The sequence below is a fragment of the Carassius carassius genome, chromosome 28 (assembly GCF_963082965.1).
Source record: "Carassius carassius chromosome 28, fCarCar2.1, whole genome shotgun sequence".
Taxonomy (NCBI): domain Eukaryota; kingdom Metazoa; phylum Chordata; class Actinopteri; order Cypriniformes; family Cyprinidae; genus Carassius; species Carassius carassius.
In genome coordinates, this window is record NC_081782.1 from 26,431,740 (window position 1) to 26,447,779 (window position 16,040).

The window sequence follows — 16,040 nt, forward strand, 5'->3', positions numbered from 1 at the left end:
GCTCCCTTCAGACCTCTGGTGAGAGTTATCCCGGTCGGGTCTATGCTTGCCGGCCGCAAGCGAGTCTCATCCATCCGATGCCGCAAGTCGGGATCTCCCTTCGGATGTCGCCAGAGTCCTCCTTGTCGGCCAGCCCAAAGCTTTTTATCTGCCAAACCGAGAGGACCCAGACGTCCGTCATCCTAAATCTCAATCTCTTGTCGGAGGCTTCATAGGCCCTCTGAGTAAGCATTAGGCCCTTCGCCCACTGAATAGCACGGGCTATCAGCCAGTAGGGCCCGTACGCCGACACCGTGACCTATTCCGGTCGAGGCAACTCGGGTCCTCCCGGTCGGGCACCACAACCACGCTGCTCCTCCTCATCGGCCGGTAGGGCTCACCGTTCCAACGCCACAAGCTCCCGTTGAGCATCGGCTTGAGACCTACCGACCGGGCGCCAACAACCACGTAGTTCACTACCTGCAGCCGGTAGGGCCTACTCTTCCAACACCTAAGTCGCTCCCACCGGAGTACATAGGCCCTTCCGGCCTGCCAATGAGACGACTTCTCAGAAAATCAACACGGACCCTGGGTGCATCTACAGCGGAGGACGCGGGCGATGACTTCTCCCCCTCCGGTCTTTGAGATCTCCACACAGAACCGCTTCGCTCCCCTCCGCGAGACAGGACGCGACGCTGTGATCATCGGAGACTCCATCGTCCGACACGTCCGTGCTACGTTAGCCGAAGGTAAAGTGCACACTCATTGTTTCCCTGGTGCTCGTGTTCTCGATGTTTCTGCGCAGATACCCGTGATCCTGAAGGCCGACGAGAGTCCCAGAGCGGTCGTGCTTCACGCCGGGGTTAAAGACACCACGGATGGAGACGCTAAAGAGGGACTTCAGCAGCCTGATCGAGAAGGTTCGCAGCACGACGCCCACAGCGACGATCATCGTGTCAGGACCACTGCCCACGTATTGACGAGGACACGAATAGTTCAGTAGACTTTTTGCTTTAAATGAATGGTTGTTGTCATGGTGTAAAGAACAGAAACTGCTATTTGTTAATAACTGGAATCTTTTCTGGGAGCGTCCTAGGCTGTTTCGGGCTGATGGCTTGAACCCCAGCAGAGTCAGAGCGGAGCTGCCCTCTGACAACATCTCGAGGACACTTCGCTCCATGTGACTAGTAAGACAATTCTCAAATAACTATTATGATGACTTTTGTTCCACCCGCTTAAATGATAAAAGTACTTGTGCTGTACAATCTATTAAGACTGTGTCTGTTCCCCGAATAGTGAGGTCAAAATATTAATTTAATGTAGGATCTAGAAAAAATCTTATCGTGATTAAACCAGAAACATGTAAAGTAAATGAACAAAAACAATGTTTAAAGTTTGGGCTCATAAATATTAGATCACTCACACCCAAAGCAGTTATTGTAAATGAAATGATCACAGATAATAGTTTTGATGTACTCTGCTTGACTGAAACCTGGCTAAAACCAAATGATTATTTTGGTCTAAATGAGTCGACTCCACCAAACTACAGTCGTGGCCAAAAGTTTTGAGAATTACATAAATATTGGAAATTGGAAAAGTTGCTGCTTAAGTTTTTATAATAGCAATTTGCATATACTCCAGAATGTTATGAAGAGTGATCAGATGAATTGCATAGTCCTTCTTTGCCATGAAAATTAACTTAATCCCAAAAAAACCTTTCCACTGCATTTCATTGCTGTCATTAAAGGACCTGCTGAGATCATTTCAGTAATCGTCTTGTTAACTCAGGTGAGAAACACCAGGCTGGAGATCATTATGTCAGGCTGATTGGGTTAGAATGGCAGACTTGACATGTTAAAAGGAGGGTGATGCTTGAAATCATTGTTCTTCCATTGTTAACCATGGTGACCTGCAAAGAAACGTGTGCAGCCATCATTGCGTTCCATAAAAATGGCTTCACAGGCAAGGATATTGTGGGTACTAAGATTGCACCTAAATCAACAATTTATAGGATCATCAAGAACTTCAAGGAAAAAGGTTCAATTCTTGTAAAGAAGGCTTCAGGGCGTCCAAGAAAGTCCAGCAAGTGCCAGGATCGTCTCCTTAAGAGGATTCAGCTGCGGGATCGGAGTGCCACCAGTGCTGAGCTTGCTCAGGAATGACAGCAGGCAGGTGTGAGCGCATCTGCACGCACAGTGAGGCGAAGACTTTTGGAAGATGGCCTGGTGTCAAGAAGGGCAGCAAAGAAGCCACTTCTCTCCAAAAAAAACTTCAGGGACAGATTGATCTTCTGCAGAAAGTATAGTGAATGGACTGCAGAGGACTGGGGCAAAGTCATATTCTCCGATGATGCCCCTTTCCGATTGTTTGGGGCATCTGGAAAAAGGCTTGTCCGGAGAAGAAAAGGTGAGCACTACCATCAGTCCTGTGTCATGCCAACAGTAAAGCATCCTGACACCATTCATGTGTGGGGTTGCTTCTCATGCAAGGGAGTGGGCTCACTCACAATTCTGCCCAAAAACACAGCCATGAATAAAGAATGGTACCAAAACACCCTCCAACAGCAACTTCTTCCAACAATCCAACAACAGTTTGGTGAAGAACAATGCATTTTCCAGCACGATGGAGCATTGTGCCATAAGGCAAAAGTGTTAACTAAGTGGCTCGGGGACCAGAATGATGAAATTTTGGGTCCATGGCCTGGAAACTCCCCAAATCTTAATCCCATTGAGAACTTGTGGTCAATCCTCAGGAGACGGGTGGACAAACAAAACCCCACTAATTCTGACATACTCCAAGAAGTGATTATGAAAGAATGGGTTGCTATCAGTCAGGATTTGGCCCAGAAGTTGATTGAGAGCATGCCCAGTCGAATTGCAGAGGTCCTGAAAAAGAAGGGCCAACACTACAAATACTGACTCTTTGCATAAATGTTATGTAATTGTCGATAAAAGCCTTTGAAACTTATGAAGTGCTTGTAATTATATTTCAGTACATCACAGAAACAACTAAAACAAAGATCTAAAAGCAGTTTAGCAGCAAACTTTTTGAAAACTAATATTTATGTAATTCTCAAAACGTTTGGCCATGATTGTACTGTTATAAGCATGAGCCCCGTCAGACTGGTCGTGGCGGAGGTGTTGCAACAATATATAGTGATATTCTCAATGTTACCCAGAAAACGGGATACAGGTTTAACTCATTCGAAATACTTCTGCTTAATGTTACACTGTCAGACATGCAAAAGAAATCTAATGTATCTCTTGCTCTGGCTACTGTGTATAGACCACCAGGGCCGTATACAAAATTCCTAAAAAGAATTTGCAGATTTCCTCTCAGACCTTCTGGTTACAGTTGATAAGGCACTAATCATGGGAGATTTTAATATTCACGTTGATAATACAAATGATGCACTAGGACTTGCGTTTACTGACCTAATAAACTCTTTTGGAGTCAAGCAAAATGTCACCAGGCCCACTCATCATTTTAATCATACACTAGATTTAATTATATCGCATGGAATCGATCTTACTGCTATAGATATCGTACCTCAATGTGATGATATTACAGACCATTTCCTTGTATCATGCATGCTGCATATCACTGATATTAACTATATGTCACCAGTCACCAAAGACAGATTTGCAAAAATAACCTGCCTGATCTATCTCAACTGCTATTTGTACCCAAAAATACACATGAATTAGACGAAATGACTGACAACATGGGCACTATTTTCTCTAATACATTAGAAGCTGTTGCCCCCATCAAATTGAAAAAGATTAGAGAAAAACGTACTGTGCCATGGTATAACAGTAATGCTCACTCTCTCAGAAAGTAACTCGTAGTCTTGAACGCAAATGGAGAAAAACTAACTTGGAAGTTTTTAGAATTGCATGGAAATACAGTATGTCCAGCTATAGACAGGCTCTAAAAATTGCTAGGGCAGAGCATATCCACAAACTCATAGAAAATAACCAAAACAATCCAAGGTTTTTATTTAGCACAGTGGCTAAATTAACAAATTACTAGACGCGACCTGATTCAAATATTCCAGCAACGTTAAATAGTAATGACTTTATGAATTTCTTCACTGATAAAATAGATAACATTAGAAATACAATAGCGAATGTAGATTCGACAACGTCTAACACTTCAGTTTCATCCATCGCACCCAAAGATAAACTGCAGTGCTTTACAAATATGGGACAGGAAAAGCTAAATAAACTTATCACTGTATCTAAACCAACAACATGTTTATTAGATCCTGTACCCAGGGGCGTCGTAGTTGGGTGAAAAGTGGGACTAAATTACCAGGGCCCCAAGTGGGGGGAGGGCCCCTGAGGAGTGAAATTTTATTTTCCTTTAAATATAATTTTAAGATCACAATAAATGTTGTTAACTAATGTAAATGCTAATATTTTGGGTAAATGCATGCATCAGTCGATTGATGTATTAAATGGTGTCCAAGTACATATAGTGTCTGAGGACAGGCACCCTCTCCCTTGCACGAAATGGTTTAGTCCACCTTTACCGGGCTTTATGACTAGGCGCATTTAAAGTGGCGTTCATTCTGCTGAAGCGGCAAACGGTAGTGCTGAACTGTGCAGCGGAAGATGATGTCAAAGAAAACAAAATCCGGTTCTCAGAAAAGAAAAGAGAGGCAGGAAAGAGATAGAAAACGAAATGAGGGAAAGCAACTGCTAACGGACTTCTTTCCCAAGAAAGGTGAGGCCAAAATGTGAGAGCAAATAGTCTACAAATTAACTCCTGCTGTGGTTACAAAACACTTCAATACCACCGCGATTATTATCAGTGTGCTAATATAACACAACGGCATAACACAAAATTAGAAATTACATGATGCCTTGTTTGCATAGCCTACACCATTTCAATAGTATACTAATTCGAAAACTAAATTAATATTTGTTATTGGACTATAATAGTCTAACTTTGTAGGCTCAATGTCATATAGGTTCATGAGGATATTAGTAGCAAAGCTAACTTGTGAAACGCATGGCACTCAGTTTCAGAAAATGTCACAGAGGGTGATGCAGCAGCAACAGACCCCTCATCATCTGATACTGTGGACTTAAGACAAGGTGAGTCTATACTGTAGTTTAAAATGAAAGCACATAATTTTAGCTGTTTATACTGTAATGTGTTTAGCAACACTAAGTCATGCTCTGCCTTTTACTGTAGTCTAGCTGTTTGGCTAGCCTAATTAAGAAACTATTTTTTTGACACATCCATAAGAAAAATAAAATGGCACTTTTTATTTTTTTTATTAATTTTTTTTATTTATTTTTTTTATTAAAGTTTTTATTAAGTGTTATACAAAATATTTAAATGTTAAGCAAGTTCAATCACATCCATTAGGCTACATTGGAATAATATATCTTTGTTTCATACGCTTGTAGAGGGGTCTGTCCAGGTAGATAGAGAAGATCTGATAGAGGATGATGGAAATGAAGGAAGTGAAAGCAGAGAGGGTTCTGAAGGAAGTGAAAAGGATGAAGAGAGGTCAGAAAGTAGTCAGGGCAGTGCAAAGGAGTATATGCCATTGCCTGAGGATCCAGCACTATGGCCAGAGAAGTTGACTAATGAAGAGAGAGACACAATAGTTCGCAGATTGGCAAGCAAAGAAAAAACAAATAAAATCACAGCAAAAGACAAGGAAGGGAAACCATTTCCTAACTACCTTCAATTTGCAAAGTCGGCCAATGGCCGTGAGAAAATCAAAAGAGATTGGCTAACATATAGTGAAAGTGCAGAGGCTCTGTATTGCATCCCGTGCCTTCTGTTTTCTCATGAGCTCAAAAAGCCATCTAGAAGTGCTCTCAACAGTAACGATGGTATGAAAATATCACACATGAAATGGCAAAGAATGTACCGAAAATTACCAGAACACGAAACAAACATGCCTCATAAGGAATGTTATTTGAAATGGAAAAGCCTTCAGCATTCATTATTGTCTGGAACAGGAGTTGATGGTCGCATTCAGAAACAAATACAGACAGAAATAGAAAAGAATAGAATTATTCTTGAGAGGCTTTTGGATGTGACCCTTCATTTAGCATCAAGAAATCTTCCATTTAGAGGCAAAACTTCAAATCTAGGTGATGTACACAATGGAAACTTTCTCGGCACTTTAGAGTTGCTGGCACGTTATGATTCCGTTTTAGAAGAGCACTTAGAGAAATTAAGGCAAAAGAAAGAAGGTTCAAGGTTAACACACTATCTGAGTCCTGAGACACAGAATGAGTTTATTGATATCTGTGGCAAAAGAGTGCTAAACACCATCCTGGCAGAAAGAGAAACTGCAATCTATTACTCTGTGATATGTGACTCCACACCAGATATCTCTCACACTGAACAGAATGTACTGTTATTAAGATATGTGCATCAAGATGTTGAAAGCAGTGTTTGGAAGATAACTGAGAGATTCTGTCAATTTAAAGACTTTTACAAAAAGACAGGCAAGGACATTTCTGAAATGATTCAAGCTGTGCTGCAAGACAGTGGCATACCATTAGAGGACTGCAGAGGACAAGGCTATGACAATGGAGCCAATATGTCAGGGAAACTGAAAGGCGTGCAAGCTCAGATTCTAAAAGCAAATCCGTTTGCAATATACTCCCCCTGTGCATCTCATACCCTAAATTTGGTGGGTGTACACGCAGCTGAATCATGTCAGGAGGTTGCAACATTTTTTGGTAATGTTAATCGCCTCTATAATTTCTTCAGTGCTAGTCCAGAGCGATGGGCAATCTTAAAGAAAGAAACTGGATGCTCTCTTCATCGCCTGTCTGACACTCGATGGGGTGCACGGATTGCTGCTGTGCGAGTTGTGGCCTCTCATTTACCCTCTGTTCTGGTGGCACTAGAAGGTGTATTAGACACATGCAACCTTACAAGTGAAGCGAAGTCTGAGGCAAATGGCTTAAATAGTTATTTTAAGACCTTTGATGCAGTAGTTCTCCTAACTGTGTGGGTAAAGGTGCTACAGTGTATTGAAAATCGAAATCTAATCCTTCAGACAGGGGATATTTCTTTGGATAGTCAGGCTGCAAATATCAAGGATCTACAGGAGGAAATACAGGCTATTCGTAATAAATGGGACTCCCTTCTCACTGAAGCTTCCTTAGTAGCCCAAGCCATGGAGATCCCTGCTCAATTTAGAAGTGAGGAGAGGCGGAAACGGAAAAGGAAATTAATGTCTGATGAGAGGAGGAGTGAGGATGAGACTGAGTGTAGTGCAGAGCAGGTATTCAGAAACAATGTGTTTTTTGTTGCCATTGATAGCATCATCAGCGATCTAAGTGAAAGGTTCCAGACTACAGCCACCTTATGTGAATCTTTTGCACCTCTTCTGAGGTTGGGGGATATGTCAGAAGAACAGATAAAGGCAACATGTCGGGCTCTGACTAGAACATACCCAAAAGATCTCACAGTTGAATTTGAGAATGAGATGCTGCTCCTAAAGACAGTATATAATGCCACATTTGCCCATAACCTGTCCCCTCTTCAGCTCCTTAATGCCATATATAAGCTACAACTACAGAGCATTTTTGGAGAAACATGCATTGCACTGAGGATTTTCTGTACCTTACCTGTAACGGTTGCTGGTGGTGAGAGGGCTTTCAGTAAGATGAAACTGGTTAAAAACTACCTGAGATCAACAATGAGTCAGGATAGATTGAACAGCCTTGCCCTTCTCTCCATTGAAAGTCAGTTGGCAAGAAAACTGGACTTTAAGGACCTCATCAAGGATTTTGCCACCAAGAAGACCCGTCAGTGGGCACTAACTGGGGTATAAATTTCAGTGTTTAGCACTTTGTGGAAGTTTTTTTTTTTGCTCCTTATTAATGGAAATTGACAAGTGAGTTAAGTTTTTTTTTTTATCTTTCATTGTAAATTAGGCATTTTGTACATTAAGCATTAAAAAGCTGTTCTCTTCAGCCAAATGAAAAAGTGTTTCAATTTTCATGCATGCCTATAATGTTAGGCTACCTTTGGTGGCATCTACTGTTAGCTTTTAAGCATTCTGCAAATAAAACAGAAATTCAGAGAAGTTGTGTAATAAGGCTTTTTTTTGTTATACATATAAGAGTTCTTAGATTAGTAGTAAGGTTAGTTGTAGGTAGTTGTGAACCTCGAGCTTACGGGGGCCCATGGCCACTGCTTGTGCATAGGGCCCAGAATTTGGTGCTACGCCCCTGCCTGTACCCACTAAATTACTGAAAGAGTTGTTACCTGTAGCCAAAGAACCGCTTCTCAATATTATTAATTCGTCGTTATCTTTAGGTCACGTCCCAAAACCATTCAAGCTGGCGGTTATTAAGCCTCTTATTAAGAAACCGAAACTATATCCTAGTGAACTGGCAAATTATAGGCCCATTTCAAATCTTCCATTTATGTCTAGAATTTTAGAAAAAGTTGTGTCTGCTCAATTGAGCACCTTCCTGCACAAAAATGATCTGTATGAAGAATTTCAGAATTTCAGGCCCCACCATAGCACAGAAACTGCACTTGTTAAAATTACAAATGACCTGCTTCTTGCGTCAGATCAAGGCTGCATCTCATTTCTAGTTTTACTTGATCTTATTGCTGTGTTCGACACCATAGATCATGACATACTCATAGATCGATTACAAAACTATACAGGTATTCAAGGGCAGGCTCTAAGATGGTTTATATCCTACCTGTCCTATCGCTACCATTTTGTTTACTTAAATGGGGAGTCATCTCATTTATCATCAGTAAAATATGGAGTGCCACAAGGATCCGTCCTAGGTCCCCTTCTATTTTCAATATACATGTTGCCCCTTGGTAATATTATTAGAAAATACGGAATTAGCTTCCACTGTTATGCTGATGATACGCAGCTATATATCTCAACGAGACCAGATGAAACCTCTAAATTATCTAAGCTGACAGAGTGTGTTAAAATGTAAAAGATTGGATGACCAATAATTTTCTCGAATTAAATTCGGATAAGACAGAGATATTAATTATTGGACCAAAAAACACTACACAGAATCTTGTAGATTACAATCTGCAACTAGACAGATGTTCTGTTACTTTTTCTACGGTCAAAAATCTGGGTGTTATATTAGACAGCAACTTTTTGAAAATCATATTTCCCATGTTACAAAAACTGCATTCTTCCATCTTAGAAACATTGCCAAGCTACGAAACATGTTGTCTGTTTCTGATGCAGAAAAGCTAGTTCATGCATTCATGACCTCTAGACTGGACTATTGTAATGCACTTCTAGGTGGTTGTCCTGCTTCTTCAATAAACAAGCTACAGATAGTCCAAAATGCAGCGGCTAGAGTCCTTACCAGGTCAAGAAAATATGATCACATTACCCCTATTTTACAGTCTCTGCACTGGCTACCTATTAAGTTCCGTATCAGTTACAAATTATCATTACTTACCTATAAGGCCCTAAATGGTTTAGCTCCTGCGTACCTAACTAGCCTTCTACCACGCTACAATCCATCACGCTCCCTAAGGTCACAAAATGCTGGACTTTTGGTAGTTCCTAGGATAGCAAAGTCCACTAAAGGAGCTTTTTCACATTTGGCTCCCAAACTCTGGAATAGCCTTCCTGATAATGTTCGGGGTTCAGACACTCTCTCTGTTTAAATCTAGATTAAAAACGCATCTCTTTCGCCAAGCATTTGAATAATGTATCTTAAATTGTGAGCAGCTATGCTAATGATGTCTCTATTTGTTTCTATGTTTTGCCACACAAGCTCCAGTCTGGATCCAGAACACCTGAGAAGAGCTGATGCTGACCCCTCAGAGGACCCCAGATGATGCTAACCCTGAATCAACAACAGAACTAACAAATGACAGTGACTGCATCATATAATAATTATTAATTATTAATAATATTAATAATGTTCATCATCTGGCTGACTACGACTTGTATAATTTTTTTCTACAAATCCTGTCATACGTGCACAAACTGACAGTCACCACTTATAATCTATTACTAAATATTGTAGAAACATAATTTTCTGTAAAGTTGCTTTGTAACGATTTCTATTGTAAAAAGCGCTATACAAATAAACTTGAATTGAATTGAATATGTAAGCGTGAACTAGTGAAAGTTTTTTTTAATAATAAATAAATTGCAATAGATTATGTTTAGTAGGTTTATACCCATATACCCTGTGTCTTCTGAAGCTGCGGACTCTCCTGAGACTTCAAGCACTACAGCGCCACGGACATCTACAGACGAGGGTAAGTGGCTGCGTTATTAATGATGAATGGGATATTTTAATTTAAAGCTAGTAAATTACATTATTGACAAATGCTATTTTACCTTTCATAGACGTAACTTACGAATGAAACGAAATAAATGAATAAATCAAGCCTTTATTACATAACACTAGGCTATATCATACAGCATTCAGAAAAAGAACAGTTTGCGCTCCGAAGGGCTTTCACACTTTTCCAAAAGTGGGCCTTCTCTCAGCTGACCTGTTGATGAATTCTTCGAGCAGGGTCGAAAAACTTAATCATCGCATGCATCAATAATATGCATCTAGCCAGCTGAAATGTTAAATGATGGGCAACCAGTTTTGGACAGGCCAGACCAATTGTGGGTAGGCCTTTAAATTAAAAACGTTAAATTAAAAAAAATAAAAACGTTATCCAATCACTGCTTAACCTATTAAAAAATTATTAGCCTACTGATATATATTATCTGTGCATGTACATAATATAGATTTTAATAGCTTAATGCTCTTTAAATATTTTGTTGCATTTTTAAGTTTCGGTGCATAGGACAGACCGGGATCGCTATCCATGGTTCTGACCAAAGAAGAGTGCTCTGGAATCTCATTACTCACCATACGCATCATACCTGGACTGCACTTTCCAATAACGTTGTCCTTTGCGCACTACGAAGGCTCTTAAGGTAAAACTTAACTAAAGGTATAGTACCACTGAAGGTATACTATTACTAGGCGTTTTCAGGGCTATCATCCACTCCTGAGGCAGAGGCGCTGAAACGCAACGGCGCTGTTTTTGGTAAAACATGATTTTGACGACTTCATTAAGTTTTGTTTTATTGAAAACTTTTTTTAAAAGATTTTCATTTTGTATAAATTGTCTCTTCATTTTGATAAATGTTTTATCAATCAGCTGACGGTATTTAATAAATAAGAAGCAAATGTATAGCAGACAATGTAATGAGGCGCCGGCACGATCACATGCATTGCATGTGAACTGGAGGGCACTGAAACTCAGCTTGTGATTACAGAAATATAGGCTATATATTACAGAAAGCTTGAAACGTCTACTTTTAAATGAAAATATTCAAACCAAATAAATAGGCTACTCTCTGATTATATAATCCATATGAAATGTGCATTTCTCTCTGATGTTCATGGTGAGTCCGCATCATCAGCTTCATCTTTGCAGCGACACAGAAAAAAACTAAACAATTACTAAACAATCCTTGCTACTTTAGACACATTCATAATCATTACTTTAACCGGTTCTTTGTGGCAAGCTTTATGCGTGCAGTCATAACGCTTATTATCCTGTAGGCTATAGCCTATTCTAGTAATTAAATTATTATAAATGGGTGATCTGTCCACGAATGGCTTAAATGAACAACTACTAGTCAACTAGAAAAAAAAAATAGTCGGAGGCAGCCCTTATTCCACATATTTTCGATCCAGCAGGCCATGGGTTGAGCGAGACCCCACAAAATGAGTGTGCGGAGCGGAATATTCAGAAATGCGCTCTCCACTCACAAGCTCTGATCAGAACATACCCGAACCTCTCACTGTCTGCTGAACTTGCAGAAACATCAAAATCGACATAGCCAGACTAGACTATTTTAGTACAAATTATTAGCTTATTGGCGAATTTTTATAATTCTTGACAAAATTAGAATATATTACGTTTTTTTTGTTTTCTTTTTGGGTAGGTCTGTTGAAAAGCCATGACACTGTGCCTGCTCCACAGGCTGGATTACTGGATATTATAGGCCAGGGAGATTCCTACGTCTATGGCCCAATGACGCTACGATGAGCATTTACTACTTTTAAAAAATGCGGGTCAGGAAGCGGGTCGGGTACAATATTTTTTTTTTTTCCATTTTTTGCGGTCCGAGTTGCAGGCAGGTTAGTTGAAAATGTCGGTTGGGTGCGGGTTGTTTATACATTAACCCGCGCATCCCTGGTGTATACCGCTCGTTTACATTGGAAATAACGAACTTGAGCGAGCAAAAGACGCAATATGTGAATGGCCCCTTATACAGCAACGAGTCAGACGAGTCTGAAGATCTGAGCTGAATTTGGTGAAACATTCACGTTTTAGTCGGTGTCAGTTACTCTCATAATAAATAATAATGTATAAATATATGTTGACTTTCTCATGCCCAACAAAGAAGACTAAGAAGAGAAACATCATTCAATTTAGTATGTAATAAAACTAATATTACCGTATTTGTAATATTATGAGTATAAGTCGCATCAGTCCAAAAATACGTCATGATGAAGAAAAAACATATATAAGTCACACTGGACTATAAGTCGCATTTATTTAGAACTAAGAGCCAAGAGAAAACATTACCATCTACAGCCGCGAGAGGGCGATCTATGTCTTCAGTGTAGACTAAAGGAGCACTGAGCAGCATAGAGCGCCCTCTCGCGGCTTGGAGACAGTAATGTTTTCTATTGGTTCATTTCTCTTGGTTCATTTCTCTCGGTTCATGTCAAATTAATTTTGATAAATAAGTCGCACCTGACTATAAGTCGCAGGACCAGCCAAACTATGAAAAAAAGTGTGACTTATAGTCCGGAAAATACGGTACTAATTTATTTAATAAATTTACCTATATTCATTTCCCTAATTAATTAGTAATGTCACACACACCTACCTAGTGCCTTTAGACTTAAAAGACGAGAGTAATAAATGTTACAGACATATTATCATGGAACTGTTCAGTCTATTGTTGATTTTTATTTCCACTTCACTTTTATCCAAGGAGACAGAACTATTTGCACTGTATTTATCAGTGGGACAATATTCACACAATACTATAACCTAGAAAGAATTTAAAGGGGTCATTTGCAAGTCGCAATAGCACAAATTATGTCCCCAGTCACATCTGTTTCAAATATTATGCTAATTAACAGTGAGCTGTTTCAGACATTACAGTGCCACACTTGCACTGACTCTTATTCTGCCTGAAAGAATGAAAAGACTCAGCTCAAGGCGAAGCGATTCAACCAATCAGATGAAAGCAGCGTTTTCAGCGCCGCCCACAAGTGCGAATGAAATATTGAAGCCATAAACCTATTTGTAAACTCCAAACGACAAAATGAGAAACGACAAAATGAGAAATCGAGCCAAAAACTAATTTTCCGTTTGTTAAACTAAATGGAATAACATATAAATGAGCCATTTTTCCATTTCTCGTTATTGAATTCATGTTCTCTTCTTGAATCCTCTTGAGTCTTTCGTTTTCAGTTTTTTTAATTGAAAACGGATTTGGAATGGACAGAAGATACCCTGATTTTACCTCCATTCCAAATCCGTTTTCAATCCAAAAACAGAAAAAGCAAGCAAGAGGAGGACATCTCCGCTGCCCGTCCACATGCCGTCGAGACTCTGGCCGCTCAAATGTCCGAGCTCTCCGGCCAGGCCCACAGTCTGTGCCTTCAGCCTCCCGCTTCTCATGTCTCCTCCGTTTCGCCAGAGCCGCGGAAAAAATAATCCTATTATTTTCTACTGGGGTGAGCCAACGCAATGTCGTTCTTTCTTAACTCAGTGTGAAGTGTTGTTTTCCCTACAGTTTTTTCCCTATGTTCTCTCCCTGCTCTCCGGTCGGGCTCGTGAATGGGGAATTGCTAACTGGGAGCCGGAGACGGATTGCATCTCCAGCCTTGCACATTTCAAGGAGGAGATGATTCGAGTCTTCGACCGATCAGCCCATGGTGAGGAGGCTTCTCGTCTGCTTTCCACACTCCGGCAGGGCAGGCGCTCCATGTCAGACTTTTCTATTGAGTTCCGCACCTTAACAACCACCAGCGGCTGGAACTAACCCGCGTTGGTCGCCCGCTTCTTGGAGGGCCTGACTCCTGAAGTGAGGGACGAAGTCCTCATCCGCGAGATCCCCACTTGGCTCGACAACCTCGTCGATCTAGCCATTCGCGTGGAGAGGCGATTTGACCAATGCTGCCGAGCTCACAGCCTTGAGGACGCTCTCTTCTCCTTGCCCCTTGCCAACTCCAGTTCCTCCACTGCCCAGGACACAGAGCCGATGCAGCTGGGAGGCCTTCGTATCTCGTCTAAGGAGCGCGACAGGAGGCTTTCGAATCGTCTCTTTCGAACCAGCTCCAAGCACTTTGTTTCCGCGTGTCCGATAAAAGCCAGCACTTGCCAGTAGGCAGAGGGTTACTGGCGAGCGCTACCACAAAGATCATCCCTTTTAGTACCTGCACTACACTTCCAGCGCAACTCCATTGGGCTCGGTCATCAGTCTTCTGCCCCGCCCTAATCAACTCTGGGGCTGAGGGAAACTTTGTGGATGAGGAGTGGGCGCTTCAGCAAGGTATTCCTCTCACACACTTAAGAGACTCCACCCCTCTTTTTGCCCTAGATGGAAGTTCCCTACCTAGAGTACAGAAAGAAACTATTCCATTGACTCTTACCATTTCCGGCAACCACCGAGAGACCATATCCTTTTTTCTTTTTCTTTCTACTTTCACTCCGGTTGTGCTAGGCCATCCTTAGCTTAAACTCCATAATCCACACATTGATTGGGCAAAGGGGTCTATTTTGTCTTGGAAAGTGTCATGTCATGTTGAGTGTTTAGTCTCTGCTGTTTCCCCTGTGTCTTCTGTTTCTGTGTTGCAGGAGGAGGCAGGAGACTTGTCTGGGGGTACCGAAGGAGTATCACGATTTGCGAGGGGTTTTCAGTCGTCCCGAACCATGTCTCTTCCCCCTCACGGCCCGTATGATTGCACTATCGTTCTTCGCCCGGGAACCACGCCCCCATGAGGTAGGCTCTATTCCCTTTTGGCTCCTGAACGGGAGGCATCAGAGAATTATTTATCTGAATCCCTCAGAGCCACCAGCATCGTTCCGTCCTCGTCCCCGGCCAGTGCTGGGGTTTTTTTGTCAAGAAGAAGGACGGCTCTTTGCACCCTTGCATTAATCATCGGGGGCTGAATTACATCACTATTAAGAATCGCTATCCCTTACCAATGATGTCCTCGGCCTTCAAAGTCCTGCAGGTGCCAAAGGTTTTTACCAAACTCGACCTCCATAATGTTCATCACCTAGCGTGTATTAAAGCGGGGGATGAATGGAAGACTGCATTTAACACGCCCCGTGGCCACTTTGAATACAGGGTTCTTCCCTTCGGATTGGTTAACGCTCCCGCCGTCTTTCACGCTCTTATCAATGACGTTCTTCCGGATATGCTTAATTTATTCGTCTTCGTTTATCTCGATGACATATTGGTTTCCTCACCCTCTCTTCAGATTCATGTTCATGTTCCTTTTGTCGTTTGGACTGACCATCGTAATTTGGAATACATCCGTTCCGTGAAGAGATTAAATGCTCGTCAGGCCAGGTGGAAATTATTCTTTACTCGTTTTGATTTTGTCATCTCTTACAGCCCTGGCTCTAAGAACGTCAAGCCTAAAGCGTTGTCCCGTCTCTTCGATCCCTCATCCTCCGCAACATCCCAGGAAGACATGTGAGGCGCGCCCTTTCACGCGTCGCCACCCCGCGAGGCTGCCCTAGGGGCAGTCTTTTTGTCCTGGTACCTATTCGTCTAGCCGTCCTTCAGTGGGCTCATTCTTCCAAATTATCCGCTCATCCCGGTGTCCGGGGCACTATCGCATTTGTCCGTCAACACTTCTGGTGGCCGACCTTAGACGGTCACGCGTGCTGTTTTATCGCCTTGTGTTCTGTCTGCGCCCAAACTAAGGCAGGTAATTCCCCACCTGCTGGTCTCTTGCGGCCGCTACCTATTCCTACTCATCCATCATCTCACATAGCTCTCGATTTCATTACCG